Genomic DNA, 18,908 nt, shown 5'->3' with positions numbered 1-18,908 from the left:
CAAATGAAAATCATTTGTGAAAGCACGTTGTGGCTACAATTGAGAAACAAACAAAATATTAATTTAAAATCCCCTGACTGTAAAGGTTTTTGTTCTGAATTTAAAAAAAGCTGCAATAAGATAGAAATTTATATAAAATTCATTATTACTCTTAGTTTTTGATTATAAATTAATTTAATAAAATCGTTTTAAGCAACTACAAGAAAAGCGATTGTGTTCCCTTGAATTTTTGGCGGGGGAAAACTGATTGTGTATAAATTATTTGTTTAGCTAGCAAAACTAGAAAATTTTGGAACAAAAGAACTTAAATTTATAATATTTAAACAAACCTGATTGGTATCGCGCAGAAAAAAAAAATATGTTGCAGATATTCTGATTATATATGTTGTTTGATAGTAATACCCACTAATGCAGTACTTAAGATTATTTTCCAAAGTTTTCGGTGAAAATCGTTAGCAACATTAAATAAATAACTCGATAAACAATCTTTTTTTAACAGTTAGCAATTTAATTTAGAATTCATTTCATCATTTAAAACAGTTGAACAATAAAACAGTTTTTAATTCAACAGTTATTTTGTTAACACGGTTCAAGTACATTGCTTTCTGCATTCATTTTTGAAATGTAGTAATACACATGCTGGATTCCCTGAAATTAAGTCTTGGGGTTATAATAACCGAAATATAATGCTTCAAAAACAAAATCAACCATTGAAAGTAAATGGCTTCTCTAAAAATAATTCCTTTCTTTTAGACAAAACATTTTTGTTTTATAAAAATAATTCACCTTCGTAACCTTTAATCATTTTACATTCAAAGCAAAGGTCTGCACGATTTATTTAGCAATTTAAGATTCCTTCGTATATTTATTTAACCTTTTTTTCTGTATTTCGCAATGAAAAAAAAAGCCTATCTTATTTTAGGAATATTTTGTGTTCATGAAAACATTCTGAGAGATAATTTGGAAACTATTTTGACAACTCTATTTCCCTTTTAATTATGTATTTTTTTGCTTTAAAAATAAAGAGAGAATTTTCAATGAATTTTTTAAGTATAATAATCAATTTTTAGCTGTAGAGCAATATTTATTTTTGGCTTAGAAAGCTTTCATTAGGTTTAGCACATTTAATAATAAAAATCGTGAAAAATTCCATTAAATTCTCAAACGATTAAAATGAACATTCTGAAAGAATTATATGTTTAAAATATTTAATATAAACGCTTGATTCATAAAAATGTATTGGAATTTTAAACCATCAATTTGAAAGAAAAACTGGACTAATAATTTCATGCATAAACTGAAGATTGAAAATTATTAAACCAGGTTATCATTTTTTTTTTTCGAAGACAAAAATATAAGGAGAAAAGGGAAATTTGTTTTTATCGGCATAAATAAAAGGAATTACAGTGAGAAATATTATTTCTTATAATGTATTTTTAACACAAATGCGTTTTAGTTATATGTTGTTCACAAAGATATAAAAAAAACTGAAATGCATTTATTTTCTTTCCAGTCTTTACTTTTAATTATGTTCTCAAAATTAAAAAAAAAATTCAAACTTAAGTCAAAGGTTCTTTAACTTAGATTAGCAATGTTTCTTCACAATTTTAATTAGATTTTAATTATATTAAATTCAAACTATTGGAAATCCTGATAACTTAATTCTATTAATTTTGAAAACGCAGTATTTTTTATTAGTTTTGATACATATTGAAAGAATTTTATTTCAGTATAAGACTATATTTTATTACTAATTTTTAAAAAAGCCTGCATTTTTTTTAACAAAGAAAAATGGACGATTCATATAAATTCGAAATATTTATTTTATTAAATTTTCAAATTTAAATTGAAAGATTATATTTTATTGTAGGAGTAGATGGTTAATTTCTTATTCGATTATATTTGAAATTGGACAGAAAATAATAACATAATTCCCGTGAAAAGTAACATCGCTAATTTCTACTTTCAAAATGTTAATTTTATCAGGGATTTTAGAAACTAATATCATTGTCATTTGAATTCTTATTAAAAAAATAATTCATTAAAAATATTTCGTTTATAAAAGTTTCAATATTCTGTCTATCATATTTTCATACTGAAATTTTCAAATCTTTAACGCCTTCTTTAAAACATATTTCTTGTTTTATCTTTAACATAAGTAAATTCAAATATTCATTTTTGGGGAAAGCATTGAGTTTTTATTGACAAATATTTATTTTTCAGCAAAAACTATCATATTTTATTGAAAGAACATTTTCAATCTTAATTAAATGTGTAACTTGAAGTAACATTAAATGCCATTTAGTTCCTAATTTCCTCATATTTTATAGGTAAAAAGTTTTAATACTAACGTGAATTTAAATTCTTTTTTTTTAAATCAAAATTTTCGATACAATTGAAATTGTGTCTTGCATGGACTTCTGCAAATGATGCTACAGTTTAATTTTTGCTCGTTACATTTGTTCAAAAGATGCATGTTTTGTTTTGAGTTTAATTTAAAATATAATAAGCATTAATAAATATTTCAAAGCACTTTTGTATCTTATTTGACAAAATTAGCGAAATTTTACAAAAATAGCTAAAAAAGTTTTATTTTTGATGAAATTTTCAAATAAAAATGCAATTTATTATTGCGATTGTAAAATTGTGAAAATCATATTGCATTCAAATTTGCAAAGGTTTATAGAAAAATTACTAAATCTGAAAATTTGTTTTTAGTGTTTATTCAATTGATTCCTTAAATTTGCTATCTTTTTGGAAAACTAATTAGCTCCTTAAATTTTAGTGTCTTCTAGAGATGGCAACTTTTTATAAACATGCTAATGAGGTAAAAAAACATTCATTAACACATAAATATGTGGTTATAAGATTTATTTCAAATTTTAAGCTGAAATAATCAGAAAAAGAAACCCTCATTACAAACAATACTTATATACATATATATTCCTAACAATGTCTTGGTTTCCTAACGAATAATATTATCATACTCGTGCACATTTTTCACTTCTAGGAAGGTTTCATGATCCTAATTTCCATTTTAACCCTTTCATTCCAGTAGAGAACAAAGCAGTATTTCCGGTGAAATCGTACAGTTTAGAATACGAAATCTGAAATATACGTTGAGAAAAATAATTAAGCTAAACAACAAAGTACCATAAAATGAATGGATGACTTTGAAATCCTCTAATATGAAGCCTCTGAAGCTATTCTGAGGTCAGAAAAAACTGTCGAATTTTATAGCATTATAAATATTAATGTGATTTGAAAAGATTTAGCTCATAAGTACAGCTATATGGGGAATTATATCTTTCATTGTTCTGGTAAAGTGAAGGTCAATGGCATTTACCTTCTGATAAATAATTTCTGCCTATTTTTTTTATACAGTTAAAAACCATATTTGGTGACAAATTATTATATTTTTGCATTAGATTAGATATTCACAAGCGTTTCGCTAAAATAATAATTTATATTCAGTATCAAATTTACTTATTTATTTATTCCTCTCCAGCTTTATTATCCGACAAGGTGAAAGATGCGTGCAAACCAGCAAGGTTCTGAATGAAATGATTAACTTGAAAAATAAAGAAGAATTTAGAATTAAAGAGAGAAGAATTAAATAATACTAATAATTTGGATTGTGAATAGAATTTTGAGAGTCAGTATAACATTAGCTTAGGACTAACTGAAACAAACTAGCTTATAGTAATAATTCATATTGTTGTGCGAAATACGATAAATATTGCAGAACTAAGAATAAAATTTTGAAGAGAATTTATAATAAAATAGAAAAAGAAAAATAATTTAGAAAATAATGCAAAATGGCATATAAAAAATATTTTGAAAAGACATAGAATAGTATTTGGAAAAAAATTTAGAATGATATAGAATAGAATTTAGAACTGCATAGGAAACAATTGAAAAGGCATAAAAAATTAATTTAGAACTAATAAATATTAATAAATTTATAGGAACAATTCATACAATGCAAATAATAAATAATTAACATAGAAAGGATAATAGGATACAATTTATAATAAAACAATAGAATTTAGATATAGCATTAATACAGAGCTAAAATAACATATAGAAATATAAGGTTTAAAACATAAAATATAAATATTAAAGATTATAAGTATATACACACTCATAAAGGGAAACAGAAAAAATATTTTATCTATGTAGCGAAAAAATTATTTCATTATTAAATAAATTTTCATCACAAAAAAAAAATTACAGCTTTTAATTTAATAATTTTTTTTATTTCTTTGAAAAATGTCGTCTAGAATGCACCTAACAATCTAAAATTTGAAAAAAAAAATACATGCTATTTTGGATCAAATTTCCTAAAATATGGATAGATTTTCTAGATTCTTTTAGGTAATACTTCAAAACAGATAGATATATTTATATGCATTCAAACACGTAATGATCTGTATCACACCCCCACACAATATTCGCATTTCATGGAGTTTATAATTATAAAAAAATACATAAATTATTAAAAGACATAGTCCAGTATTGAAACAAGTTAGTAATTAAGAAATATATATCCACAAATTTCAAGAACACTCTAACACGATCCAGAAAATGAATTTTCAATATTCTTACTGTTTGGTTTAAAATAGATACTTTTCATAAGACTTCAAATACAAAGTGGAGTAAATATAAATCATACCAGAAAGAAAGGACAATTATGAAATGATCCAACAGATCTTGAATTTCACATATGAAACAACATCATGTTGTCACTGATTGAAAATGATGGTTTGAACAAATATTCAAAAATAAAAACATAAGAGAAGCTCAATTAGATATTAGATGGAAGGCATGACACTAAGATATGGTTTTGACATCGCGTGAATTCATTTTTACCTTATAACATAAAAACATTCATACTTCTCTATTTCATTTGCTATTTCGTTGATTCTTCGTAGGAAAATCTTATTAAAATGCTAACTAAATTAAATATTAATTTCACTTATTTACTAATAACATTTTATAGAAATTATAAAAATTTTAATGCTGTTATTCAAATAAATTTTTTTCCATTACTTAAAAAATCCCAGTCCCTTTTATGCATTTTATCATTTCAACATTCCATATATTTTTCCTTGCCTTTTTAAATTTATATTCGGATGCAGTACGAAAATTCTTAAACTATTTATAACAGTAAGTACATTTCATTCATTTTTTTTCAATTTTCCTATTCGATATTTCCTAAAAAAATTTCAGAAATGCCATTATAATTTCTTAAGATGTACTTTGAAAAAAATTATTATTAGTATTCTGTTATTTCGTGCATTATTATGAACAATAATTTTTATTATTTAAGTTTTTGAAGCGCTTTACAAAAGATTAGAAAACGATAAATTAAAAAAAAATAATATTATTAAAATTAATGATGGCAAATAAATATTTTTATCAATTCTTTTCTGCTTAGCATACCAAGTATTTTGTAATCAAAGTGGTTTCAAAAAATTTCTAATAGACTCAAAAGTTATTTCCATTGCAAATTTAATTTTGACTATGAAAAAATAAAGTAAACAAAGAAATTTTATAGCTTTTCTAAAGTAAGAAAATATTTTCTACAGAGTAAAATACCTCAGATTTTACATATAAATGAATGTTTGCCTAGTTAAAAATATATCGACAAGTTTCTTCAAATATTTATTAAATCATCTAATCAAGTGAGATATCGTTATTTTTCTCATTCTTGAATAGCTCATGTAAAATAGCAAAATGTTTAAAAACAAACATAAAATACGCAAAATTATCAATACCAAAAAGACAACAATCTCTAAAATATTCATTTTCTTTATAATGTACAATAGCCCACGTTTCTACTCTATTATTTCAGTAAACCCTTCACTCCTCATTTCTTCAAAATACGATATTGTTATCTTTAATATAATAAGCATAACAGGATGCGAAAACATTGCATTTTATTCTCGTAAATATAATCGTTCGCCGACTGGAACTCAAACGATGTAAATACAATATTAAAATTCGAATTTTCTTTGTTTGCATAAAATTACAATTGTAAGTATATTTATAACGAAAATAAGCTTCCGAAAAATAAATAACTCAAAAGAGAAACCCTTATTATTATTTTTTTTATTTGATATTCAAATTAAGCTTTGTGGGATTTGTTTGTCAGCACAGCGGAAGAATAGAATATGTTGGTCTACTTTAAAATTTTAAATTTACTGTAATAAAATTAAAGAATATAGGGGCTTTTTAGAATCCAAATAAGAAAGTTCGTAAATAAGAATGTATGAAAACTGAAATTAGAAAATATTTTTGATTTCAATTTTTAAATCTTACTATGTTTATTTGATGTGGCTTGACTTGTTATATTTGTTACTTTAATTCTGTTGTGAAACTATTATAAAAAAAGATTTGGTATATAATTACTTCTCAGTCGGCGTAAACAGAAACAAATAACAATAACAATTTTGGCAGTCTTATTCGAAATTATGGAAAAACAATTTTTCATTAAAAAGATTGTTCTTATTTGCAATTATAAAGAATGTTCCGATTTGAAATTAAAATCATTGTTGAAATCAATCCTTCTTTACTGTAAGAATATTCTTTATTGAAATTTTTAAGAATGTTCTTCATTGTAATCATAAGAATTTTTCTTTATGACACAGCTTTCTGAAGCATATATTTGTACATTTCAGCTGTTAGAAATCTGTACATGAAATTAACCTGGAGTAACTAATGCAGCAATGAAGCCATGTGACAATTTTAAGCACACTATCTAATAATCAACTGCTTGAAAACGCTATTGAAATCGGGTTATTTCACTTTTTGTAAGGTTCGCATTGGAATCCAAAATTATCATAGCTACGAAACAGGAAAAATATTAATTGAAAAGATACATCAAAAAAGCAATAATTTTAATACTGTTCTTTTTCATACGACACTGTAAAAAGATAAGCTTATGAAATATTACACGACCCTAAAATATTAAGCTATCTGCCATTTTCAATTTGTAGAATTACCTTTAAAAAGCAAATTAATTAATAAGTAAATGAACTCGGTAATTTTAAGCTTATTAATTAGATCTTTATAGTAATTAAAATTGTATAAAATGGTATTATTAAATTCAAAGAAACTATAACTGAGTTCAATTAGACAACTAAAAGCACACATTTTTATAGCTCTTTTTACAAAATGTTGTGCAAAAGGTTCAAATTCTAAAATCAAAGTATTAAAATAAAAATCAAATGTGACATCAAGAATTAAAATAAAGATCTATTCTACAAACTAGTAATTTTGTAAAATCATTCTTTTATGAGTTATTTCTTGTACAGCAGATTGCAGCTGCTTCAGTTACACAGAACTTGTGCAAAATTTAAGGAATGCAGCTGTTATAATTTGCAAAATTCACAGAATATTGGGCAAAATTATTTCTTGTACAACGGATTGCAGCCGTTACAATTCACAGAATATTGTGCAAAAAGTTCGAATTCCAAAATCAAAATATTAAAATAAAAATCAAGAATTAAAATAGAGATCAATTCTGTAAATAAATAATTTTGTAAAATCATTCTTTTATGAGTTATTTTTTGTACAGCGGATTGCAGCTGTTTCAATTTCGAATAACAAACTACATATGCTCAGGTAGAATTTGTAACTAAAATAACTGGCTAACAGTGTCAAATTAAATTTTCGGATATCAAAATCTAATTCTCTCTATAAATTTCGCATTATTTCTATTCAGTTTTATTCTTAGATAAGTTTTCACTTTTTTCAATTAATATGGTAATTATGAAACTACCTTTAAGCGATTAATCATCTTTATGTTTGGAAGTATGTGATATTTTGAAAATATGTAACAAATATTAAACCAAAAATCTATAAAATTATTATTTATTTAATAAAATAATAAGGTACATATTCCAGAATGACAATTATTTTTATTGTGTGACCGTTAAATTCTTCGGCGATGTACTATCGTTTTGTCGACGACTTGAATACCATTAGCAAAATTCCGAGATTAACTTTAATTATGATTATGTCTCTTCTTGTACCTGATTCTGTAAATAACTTGAAATAGATTTCACTTGATGGTTATGGTCTGGAGAGGAATTTAAATTCTTACACAGGTGATAAATTTGAAACATTTCATAAAGAAGTTCTGATTAACATGCATAACATGGCCAGAAGGGATTGATTCAGCAAATCATCATCATCTATCTTCCATGGAACTGCATGTTATGTTCTGAAAAGCATCGTTCAAAAACCTGTTCATTATCTCAGTTTTATAGTAACTGTTAATTTTTTTTCTTCTTCTATGTTAGATCAAAGAAAGTTGTTGCATTTTTCTCATGGTTTCTGCGTATCAAAATGTAAATTTTACCGCCTATTGCTTATCAACATGAAGATTCGAAGATTATCGCTGAAACTGGTTTATATCAGTCATTTTGTGACAGGACATATTTTTTCATGCATCGAATTTGAATAATAAGGATATCTGCATAAAGGTCACGGCACATAGATCACCAACGTTCTTTTATGTTAGTATACCTGAATAAAACGTGTTTTGGAAGAAAAAAGGAAGTTTCTCTTTTTATATACCTGATGGGTGGGAGGATGCAACATGCAGTTTTAACATATGTTAACAAAGTAAAACACTTTTTTTTTCCATCAAATTTGTATCAATTTAAGAAATACAAAAATCTGGCACATGCCGCAACCTAGATAGATAGACTTGTGTATTTTCTATCGTTGGATATGAGGGAAATTTTAGATATATTCGCTTTCTCTCTCATAATTTTTTTTTCTCATGGATTAATGGATGTGTCGTTTTTATCTTAATATATATAATTTTGTAAACTTGTTATGTGTTATTATATGTTACGTTTTATGTAATATATGCTAAACTATGTCACATGCTAAAATAATTTGTATACACATATAATTCTGTCACCTATCAAAATTATATGCATATGCATATAATTCTGTCACTGGTCAAAATTATATGTGTACACATATAAATATGTCACTCATCAAAATTATATGTGTACACATATAAATATGTCACTCATCAAAATTATATGTGTACACATATAAATATGTCACTCATCAAAATTATATGTGTACACATATAAATATGTCACTTGTCAAAATTATATGTGTACATATATAAATATGTCACTCATCAAAATTATATGTGTACACATATAAATATGTCACTCATCAAAATTATATGTGTACACATATAAATATGTCACTCATCAAAATTATATGTGTACACATATAAATATGTCACTCATCAAAATTATATGTGTACACATATAAATATGTCACTCGTCAAAATTATATGTGTACACATATAAATATGTCACTCATCAAAATTATATGTGTACACATATAAATATGTCACTCATCAAAATTATATGTGTACACATATAAATATGTCACTCATCAAAATTATATGTGTACACATATAAATATGTCACTTGTCAAAATTATATGTATACACATATAAATATGTCACTCATCAAAATTATATGTGTACACATATAAATATGTCACTCATCAAAATTATATGTGTACACATATAAATATGTCACTCATCAAAATTATATGTGTACACATATAAATATGTCACTCATCAAAATTATATGTGTACACATATAAATATGTCACTCATCAAAATTATATGTGTACACATATAAATATGTCACTTGTCAAAATTATATGTGTACACATATAAATATGTCACTGGTCAAAATTATATGTGTACACATATAAATATGTCACTCATCAAAATTATATGTGTACACATATAAATATGTCACTCATCAAAATTATATGTGTACACATATAAATATGTCACTGGTCAAAATTATATGTGTACACCTATAAATATGTCACTTGTCAAAATTATATGTGTACACATATAAATATGTCACTGGTCAAAATTATATGTGTACACATATAATTACGTCACTTGTCAAAATTATATGTATACATATATAATTCTGTCACTTGTTATGTCTTGTAAATTATATGCAGAAATTTTTTCTATAAGAGGCAATCTATTGTGTAAAGGGCAATTATTATTTGAATTCATTTTAATTATAAAATAAAATTAAAAAGAAATGATAAGTTGTTCAAATCAGAAAGACGTCCGTTATAATCTGATATAGTAAAAAATAAAATAAAACAAAAATATGCCACCGGGGGGGGAATTAGAATAATGGTAACAATAAATTGAAGAGTCGGATATTCTTCTAAAGTTCTCAAGAGAGACATAAAGAGACTGTATGAGGTAAAAAAATTATTCCAACAATGAACATCTTTAATATTTCTAATTTGAAACAGTATCAAACTGTACAGTACAAATTCAAAGTCATTTTCCGTATGTAATTTATGTTAAACATATATATCATAGATATTACATATCGATGCAAAACTTTGAAGAACTTTTGGTCTTCTAAGCAGTGTGCTTATGAGCAAAAAATGTTCATAAAGTTAAATTAAAAACATAAAAATCTTATAGATCTAAGGAAATGTTAAAGAAATTTGATTAGTTTTGCTGCTTTTCATCAAAAAAATTGGGAAAAGTTATCAAATTTATATCTATTTTCAAGACTTTGTGTGCAGTCATAAATGTTTTTCAAAAATAGGCTGATATTTGTTGAGAAGCAGATATAGGCTACTTTCTTATAACTAGATATTTCGATAACAAGGCCTAAAATTGCGACAACCTTCTAGAAAAAAGGCATACTAACCATAAAGCTTCTATATAAGGCGATGAAATATCTATTACAATAAGGTACTCTGAAAATATGATTTCAAAGTACGAAAAAATTAACATATCATAATGAAAAATTGCGATTTTATAATTGGATAATTGTGCTTATATAGCATGTGTATTTATATAACATGACAATAATGTTTGTTTATATAACATGCCAGTAATAAATGAACAGTGTCATAGGAAGTTTGAATGTAATTCTATGTGCCATCATATAACTACTGTTTGTAACAGGTGTCAAAATAAAAATAAACAGTCACAAAATAGCAAACTATTGTAGATCGTTAAACATTTACAAGTGATCTTTTATTGTCACAGTTCAAAATGAGTCCTTTTTTGAACAAAGGGGGTGGGAGTCGGGAGGATCCATCATTCCTAATGAAAACATGAATAAATTCGGGTGGAGATTACGTTGTTATTCGCCTTAAAATAGATTCTACCACTCATATCCGCTAATCTGCTTCAACCTATACGACAGACACCAAACGATAAAGCATGCCCTGAATGAATGAAAAAAAAAGTTAAATAGATTAAAAAGAGGAAGAGGGTGTAAGATAAGGAAGGATATATATTCTATTTCATATCACTTTTTCACACCTATTCACCGCTTTTTTTTACCACCAAATCTCTGGTCCGGACAAACATCGATCAGTTGTCACATCAAACATTTTGTTTGAGGGTGCGTGTAGCGTGAAATTCGGAGGACCAGCCGACCGTCAGAGCATGTTTCCCTAAGAGGTGGCATGGTTGGACGAGCTGAAAAACGGTCCTCGGATTTTCAGCACATTGGCGTGCGATTATCAGGCCCTTCTACAAGTTGAGCATGGAAACGGATTTACGCCTCCAAGGATTCCTGTTTGACAACAGGGTTACCAGATCAGAATGGCAAAATAATGCCAAACTTCTTCAGAAATACGGCCAAATGATTGATTTAAATTTTAATGATGGTTTTCATTTCCTTCTCTATTAAACATCTGAAACGCTAGGCAATTGTCACGTAATTTAGTGAACAGTGAGATCCAGTGAATGATAGTTCCACCAAATGTTAGGATGGCTTATAAATAGCTTAAAATTTATAATAATATTTTAGCTATACAAAAAGAAATCGGGGAAAATTGCATAATTTTTTCTCAGTATGATTTAGCATTGCATTTATACTAGATTTAATTCATTTTTTTTGTACATTTAATAATATTTATTTAAAGATTATTTAAAATTTATTTTTTCCCTTCCTTTAAAACTAATAGTAACAGATTTTCAAAAAAAAATCCGTCGCTATTATTTTAAAATGTCACAAGCCATAAAATCACATGCAGGAAAATATATACGTTTTTATGTAACAACTGGAACCGCTAGATATATACGGCACTTTGGGACGACATTTCTAGAATAGATATAACTAATACAAGTGTTTTTCTTCAATCAAATGCTTTAGAGAATTTGACATCTCACATTTTGCCATAACTTTAAAGATATAATGATTTTAATCTTTATTATACTTGCGTGATTTACTTTAATATTTAAATCTGTGTTTAGCTCAGTTCAAACAAACCTAGTTCATGAGCTCAAAACTAACCATAATTTCTCCCTCTGTCCGAAAAATCAAGACGTTTTGAAATACCCTCATATTTCCAAAATTTGGCCTTAAAATAGCCAACATGGCAGTCCTGTTTGATAGCCAGTATAGATAAGGTCCAGAAGAGGGTTTTCTACCCCCTATCAACGCCCTAGAGACTTTTTAGTGACCGGTTGGTTGAATATTTAGATGTGACAAACCGCCATCTCCAGTCCACTCAACCAAAGAATTGACCAGTCTCGTTATTTATGGAAATATTCTAAGCTGCTCTGACAAACTGGATGCATTCGTCTGTTGCGGTGTTAAACGATTATGTACAGAGCAACTTCAGGAAGACACTTTCGATTACTAATGTTGGCAATTCGCTTAGAACGAGGGATTAGCAATCACAGCAGAAAGGATTATGTGCGTAATCCATTGTCATGCAGCTTTCTAAGTAAATGGTTGATTTAGCCCAACATCGATGGCCTGCTCAGTTAACTTTGATGGCTGCCTCATTAGTCATAAGTATGTGAAATGAATAAATTTTTGAGCAATAAATTATCATCCATATTTTTAGATTGATAGGCATTAAAATCTTATCTGAAAGAATAACCATAACATAATTTAATTTGCCGTTGATTTTTCAGAGAAATACATAATATCCACAATATATAAGCAGCTAATCGAAAGACCTCTGAAGAAAAGTAAGCAAATAAGTTTAAAACTTGAAAAGAAAATGAATTATACACTTTTCTATGCTTAATTCAACAGTAGTTTTCTTTTTACAAAAGAGAGAAATTTGATCTTTTATCTTAAGAAAAGTTCTAACTACAATATTTTGATGATAGTATGGACATGAAAGTTCAAATTGCAGCTTACGACGAATGTTCAGAATTTTTAATGCGGTTAAAATTGGATGAATGTTTCCTTTTTATATCAAAAGCAAATAAAATAAAATCTATTTATTCATTTATTTGCATGATCATGAAAAATGTTAAGTTGATAATATTTGATTGGTATACATACCAATTCAATAACAGTTTTCTCGTTAATTATCTTAATATAATATTCTCAAAATACCTGCTTTTGTTATTAAGTACGATAGTATATTTTATTTAAAGATAATCCTTGTATAGCATAGCACTATAATTTAATTTCTCTTTAACATAGATGAAGGAATGAGGAAAAGTTGAATAACAGATAAGAATATGTAACAGAAACTTATAAAACGAAGTCATTGAACATTTTAGAGAATTTCGAAAAAAATATAACACAAAATTCTAAGAGAAAAAGATTTCTTAAAACTGTTGGCCATAAACGAAACTTGGTGTATAATAATATAATTAAAATTTGATGGAAAGGGAAATTGAAACATGTGAATATAGTTCATGAAATGAAAGCATACTTGAAAACTAATAAGTTAAACATTTTATTCTGAAAAAGCATAAAATGAGGTTTAGACATCGCTGAATAATATTTCCTAATTCGATATTCTTTCATGAAAGAAGCTCGAAATTTTAAAATAAAGTGCTTAATAGCATATAATGAAATTCATAGATTCATTATGTGACCCTCATTAAAACAATCATTTAAAAAGAATATAATTCTTCTCAAAAAGTATGGAAATCTAACTCAATATTGATGGAACTTAAGATGAAAATGATTACATATGAAAATTATTTTCTTTTATGCAACACGAATTAATTAAACATGCAATTTTCTTGAGAATATAGCAATCGTGTTAAAAGAATAATTCTATGCTGTATATTACATTAATGGGAGTGATCTCTCCAAACTTTTAACCTATAATATAATATACATAATATAATTATGTATATTATAACTATACATAAGTATACTAGATGTATACTACAATATAATTATGTATATTATAACCTATAATAAATATATTTGTGTATTATTAAGCATGCTATCCGCGAACAATAGTTATAAAAGAATCTATTAGCTTGCGATTCTTAGAGATTTGATTTGTGATTATATTCTGGCATACAGTAAACACCCAAGTTCCAAAAACCGAATATTTCGGATGCCTTTTTTGCTACCGAATAAAACCAAAATTAGGACAGAAATATAATTGTAATTCCAAGATTACATACCAAATTCTATATATTCAAGTCACTGCATCTTCAGATAATTCCGTTCATGAGTTTGTGAGATTACAGATCGACCTAGATTGATTTGAATCCAAATTTAATACATATATAATGTTTAGATTTTAAATCTATGCACCAAATTTTATCCATCGAGTTCTCTTCGTTATCGTGTTGATTTATATTCAGAAAGCAGGGAGATAGACTTCTTCTGAATGGATTTCATTCAAATTTTGATAGAAACTTATAGATTTAATGTTAAATCCATATTTAAAATTTCTCCTGTGTAGTCAAACATTTTTTACTTATTATGTTCACAAGAAAATGATTCCAGAAATATGCTTTTCGAATTCATGAAGTTTTGAAATAAGAAGTTTCATCAAAATCGTGATTTCGAAATTTTTTTTGACGATTTCAATATTTTTATTTGTGTATTTTATATATAAGAAATTAAAATGTAGACAATGCTCAGATCTTTGCACCGTTAGATAATTATAAAATGAAATAAATCCCAAACATGCATTTGTTTTTTAATTAAATAACGAAAATGATTGAAAACTAGGAAAACGAAATGATTACATTTTATTGTAAATTTGTATAGTATGCGATTACATGCGAAATTTTTGTAAAATGTTAAAATTACGCAAAATGCTACGTTTATTGAAAAATGCTATTAAATATTTTGAATTTTGAATTTTTTTCAGGGGACATTGAAAAAACATCTTTCTGAAATAAGAAATTTTCATGAAAAAAACCAAAAATATTTTTAAAATCTAAAGATTTTTTTTGTTGTTAAAAAGGTACACAAAACAAAAATTTTCTATTCCTGAAGTTCTTTAAAAGATTTGTATAAAATTTTACATATAACTTAAGAAACATATATTACTTAATTCTTGAATTAAAAAAGTAATATTTCTATCCGATCCCTACCAATACTGAGTCTTAAAATATATATTTTTAGGTCTCAAATGAATCTAATATATATCAATAAAATCGGTATCTTTTATCAGTACTGGAAACATGGAATTTTCAATTTTTTTCGCATTAAATAGCATAAAAAACTAGTCCCTCAACTAAAAAATAAACTATTTTAGTCTTTAAATACTATTGTTTAATTTATGAATATCATGAAATTTTCATTTTTTTCGCATTATAACGCATTAAAACAACAATAACATCTTTTTAAGAGAAGGATTTCTTATTTTGTAATTCAAGAACCAGAGAACATACTGAGAAACAATTCTACCAAATTGGTACAAAAAATATGTGCTAATTTTTATTTCAAGGTTTCTCATAAGAAGATTGTAGAAAAATTAAGTATTTTGAAACAATATCATTTAAAGATTTAAATAGAGTTAAAAGTTAAATTATACAAATATAAAAATCAAACTTTCTAAACAAGAAATGTTGGAGCAAAATTCAAATGTTTTTATAATGAAAAATACTCAAAGATTAAAATTATCGAATGAAAAAGCGTTCGATATTTTCACCAAGAAATGAACTTTACAATGCAGCCATCTGCCAAATATTTTTATAGTTCTCAATTACTGATATTTTAAATTAATTGCATCAACTTTGAGTATAGAAAATCAAATATTATCTTTCAGTCTTATCTGTTTATATATAATATATTTGAATAATTATCTATAATATATTTGAAGGCCAACGTGATTTCATGACCAAATTGCAGGTTTCAGATTCGATTTCACGGAATATCTACATTATAAAGAAAAATTGGTGGAAGTAAAATTACCAAAACAGGCTTACTGATGTGATGTAAAAGTTTGAAAGGAACGGTTAATAAGCCGTCTTTGTCACCTGACCATGGTTCGAATTCATAAATGGATTACAAAATCACTATATCAAAGCTATAACTCTGATATAACTTCAAAACAAGATAATATTGGCTGTGAATCGTTTCTGATTCACAACTGTTTGCTAATTAAATCACTCCTTCTCTTCTACAGTTGAAAAATAGTAAAAATAATAAAATAGTTATATCGTGAATCACAGACTTGAATCATAGCAGCGAACTTGTTAATTTAATTGAGCCACCTATGTAAGACATATGCAGTTTAAATAAATAATCTAAACACATCAGTTAGGTAAAAAATCTTGTTATATGATATGAACAATTCATTAAAATTATGAGATCGGATATTTTAAATCAATTTTACTTTCATTTCTATCCAGTAGAATCATCCCTTTTTATTTTTTAAAATTTATTTCTGGAATTTCGACAATTTTTTTCAGAAAATGGGAAGAAATATTTCCAGAAAATATTTCAGCGTTGAAAACGCTTCATGTATAGTGAAAGATTTCGTAAGATCTAAGCTATAACATGAAAAACGCTAAATAATAAACATTCATTCTACAAAAGTTAATTGCTAACAATTTGGAAAACCTAATCTGAAACTTCATGTGGCATAATCTTGAAATATAAATTTAAAAAGCCCAAATCTCGAGTCCACTAAACGAGAAAGAAAATAAAACTCCCACGAAAAGTAATAAAACACCTTCATAATTTTTTAGGCTACTAAAATGGCAATCAAAGTGTACTTTTCTACTGTATAAGTGCCAGAAGGTAACAAACAAAGTTTTCAAACACCACGTGCATTTTCGTCCTTCTATAAGTAAAAGCCAAGCCCAATGACACAACATTCATCATTAGGAATATGTAAAATATGTGCAAAAATTTAATGATTTTCCACAATGGAATTTTATAAATTACATCGTCTTTATTGGCACATGTAAACAACAAAATCCTAAATTGTCTATGACTTATTTTAGAATATGATAGTGACAAATTTAGAAAAGCTAATACTTTTTTTTTTTTATGAAATAATCTCATGAATTACAGAATCTTTTAGATTGTACAGAATCTTTAGAATTACAGAATCTTTTAGATTGTACAGAATCTTTAGAATTACAGAATCTTTTAGATTGTACAGAATCTTTAGAATTACAGAATCTTTTAGATTGTACAGAATCTTTAGAATTACAGAATCTTTTAGATTGTACAGAATCTTTTAGATTGTACAGAATCTTTAGAATTACAGAATCTTTTAGATTGTACAGAATCTTTAGAATTACAGAATCTTTTAGATTGTACAGAATCTTTAGAATTACAGAATCTTTTAGATTGTACAGAATCTTTAGAATTACAGAATCTTTTATATTTAGATAAAGTACTAATTTGGCTATTAATTAATTTGATTTAATTATATATTTTTCTTAAATTCTTTTTGAAATTTTGGAATCACTGCAACATTTTTTTTAAGTGAAAATGGATTGCCGAAAAATATTTCAGCTTGAAAAGGGAACGAGTATTGAGAGAAACTATATAAGACTTTAGTATAATATAAAAGCTTTCATAATATTCATTGATGAAATTTGATTCTACAGCATTTACTACTATGAATGAATAACATTCACTATATGCATGCATATAACATTCATGCTATATATAACATTCACTATAATCATATATATAACATTCATGCTATATTTGAATAAAAAAAGTTGGTACATTTAAATTTAAAGCCACAACAGCAATTGTATAAAAAAATCTGTAATGTCTGAAGAAAAATAATAATAATAATTAAGCAAGAGTATGTAAAAAGTCGCGTTTAATTGAATATGATTTGAAATTATTTATATAACATTTTAAATTGGCAATTCAACAAATGAAATTAAAGATTATTAAGCTGGATTTAATTTCAAAATATGTGAAATTATAGTTTGATATTGCATATTTCAGATATTAGCCGACTTCTGAAATATTGTGCATTGTAATCTGAAATACCAAACAATTCCTTTTAAGGATACATCAAGGATGTACCCTTAAAGCAATATAAAAAGGATGGAATTCTTAGACAGTCTCTTAAGTATACACAGCGAAAAATTGCACGAACTGTTATATTATGTCAAGGCATTTTTATATAGATTGTAACGCATAAAATAAGATTCTAAAAAAATAAAAAGAATGAGTGAATTAAAAAAAAGGCTTATTTCAAATTAAGAAAACGAATATAAAATTATAAAGAAATATTTATTTCTATTGATTTAGTGAATGCGTATTTAATTAATAACATCGATAAGCTTTTATTGATATTTGTTCAAATTTCAGACTACAGAGTTAAAACTATTTTAATTAGGATTTATTGTCACCTTTAAAAGCATTATGTCGTTCTTTATTAAGTTAGAAATGCTTTTATTTATAGAGAATTATATCATCAAATCGTGTAATATTTGTAAATTTCTATTTCTTGCAATTTCCTATGCATTTAAAAACATGAAAATTAATTTAAAATTAAATACAACAGCTGAATAGGTAGGTATTTATTCTTGATCTAATATGTTATTTTAATGATTTCTAACAAAGAGAAATGCATTCATAACTACGAAGATATAATTACATAAAAGAAAAGAATCTGTTCTTATTTTCTCTAAATTCCTAAATCGA

At 25.9% G+C, this 18,908-nt stretch overlaps 1 protein-coding gene across 1 annotated transcript in view; it reads right to left on the bottom strand.

The window, feature by feature from the left end:
- Window positions 1-18,908, bottom strand: part of LOC129961601 (ephrin-B2a-like) — a 537,603-nt gene that overhangs the window by 511,726 nt on the left and 6,969 nt on the right. The gene's annotated exons all lie outside the window — the stretch shown is intronic.

Source organism: Argiope bruennichi, chromosome 2 (genome assembly GCF_947563725.1).
Source record: "Argiope bruennichi chromosome 2, qqArgBrue1.1, whole genome shotgun sequence".
Taxonomy (NCBI): domain Eukaryota; kingdom Metazoa; phylum Arthropoda; class Arachnida; order Araneae; family Araneidae; genus Argiope; species Argiope bruennichi.
The sequence above is the reverse complement of the archived record's forward strand: the minus strand, read 5'-3'. Positions and strand labels throughout refer to the sequence as shown.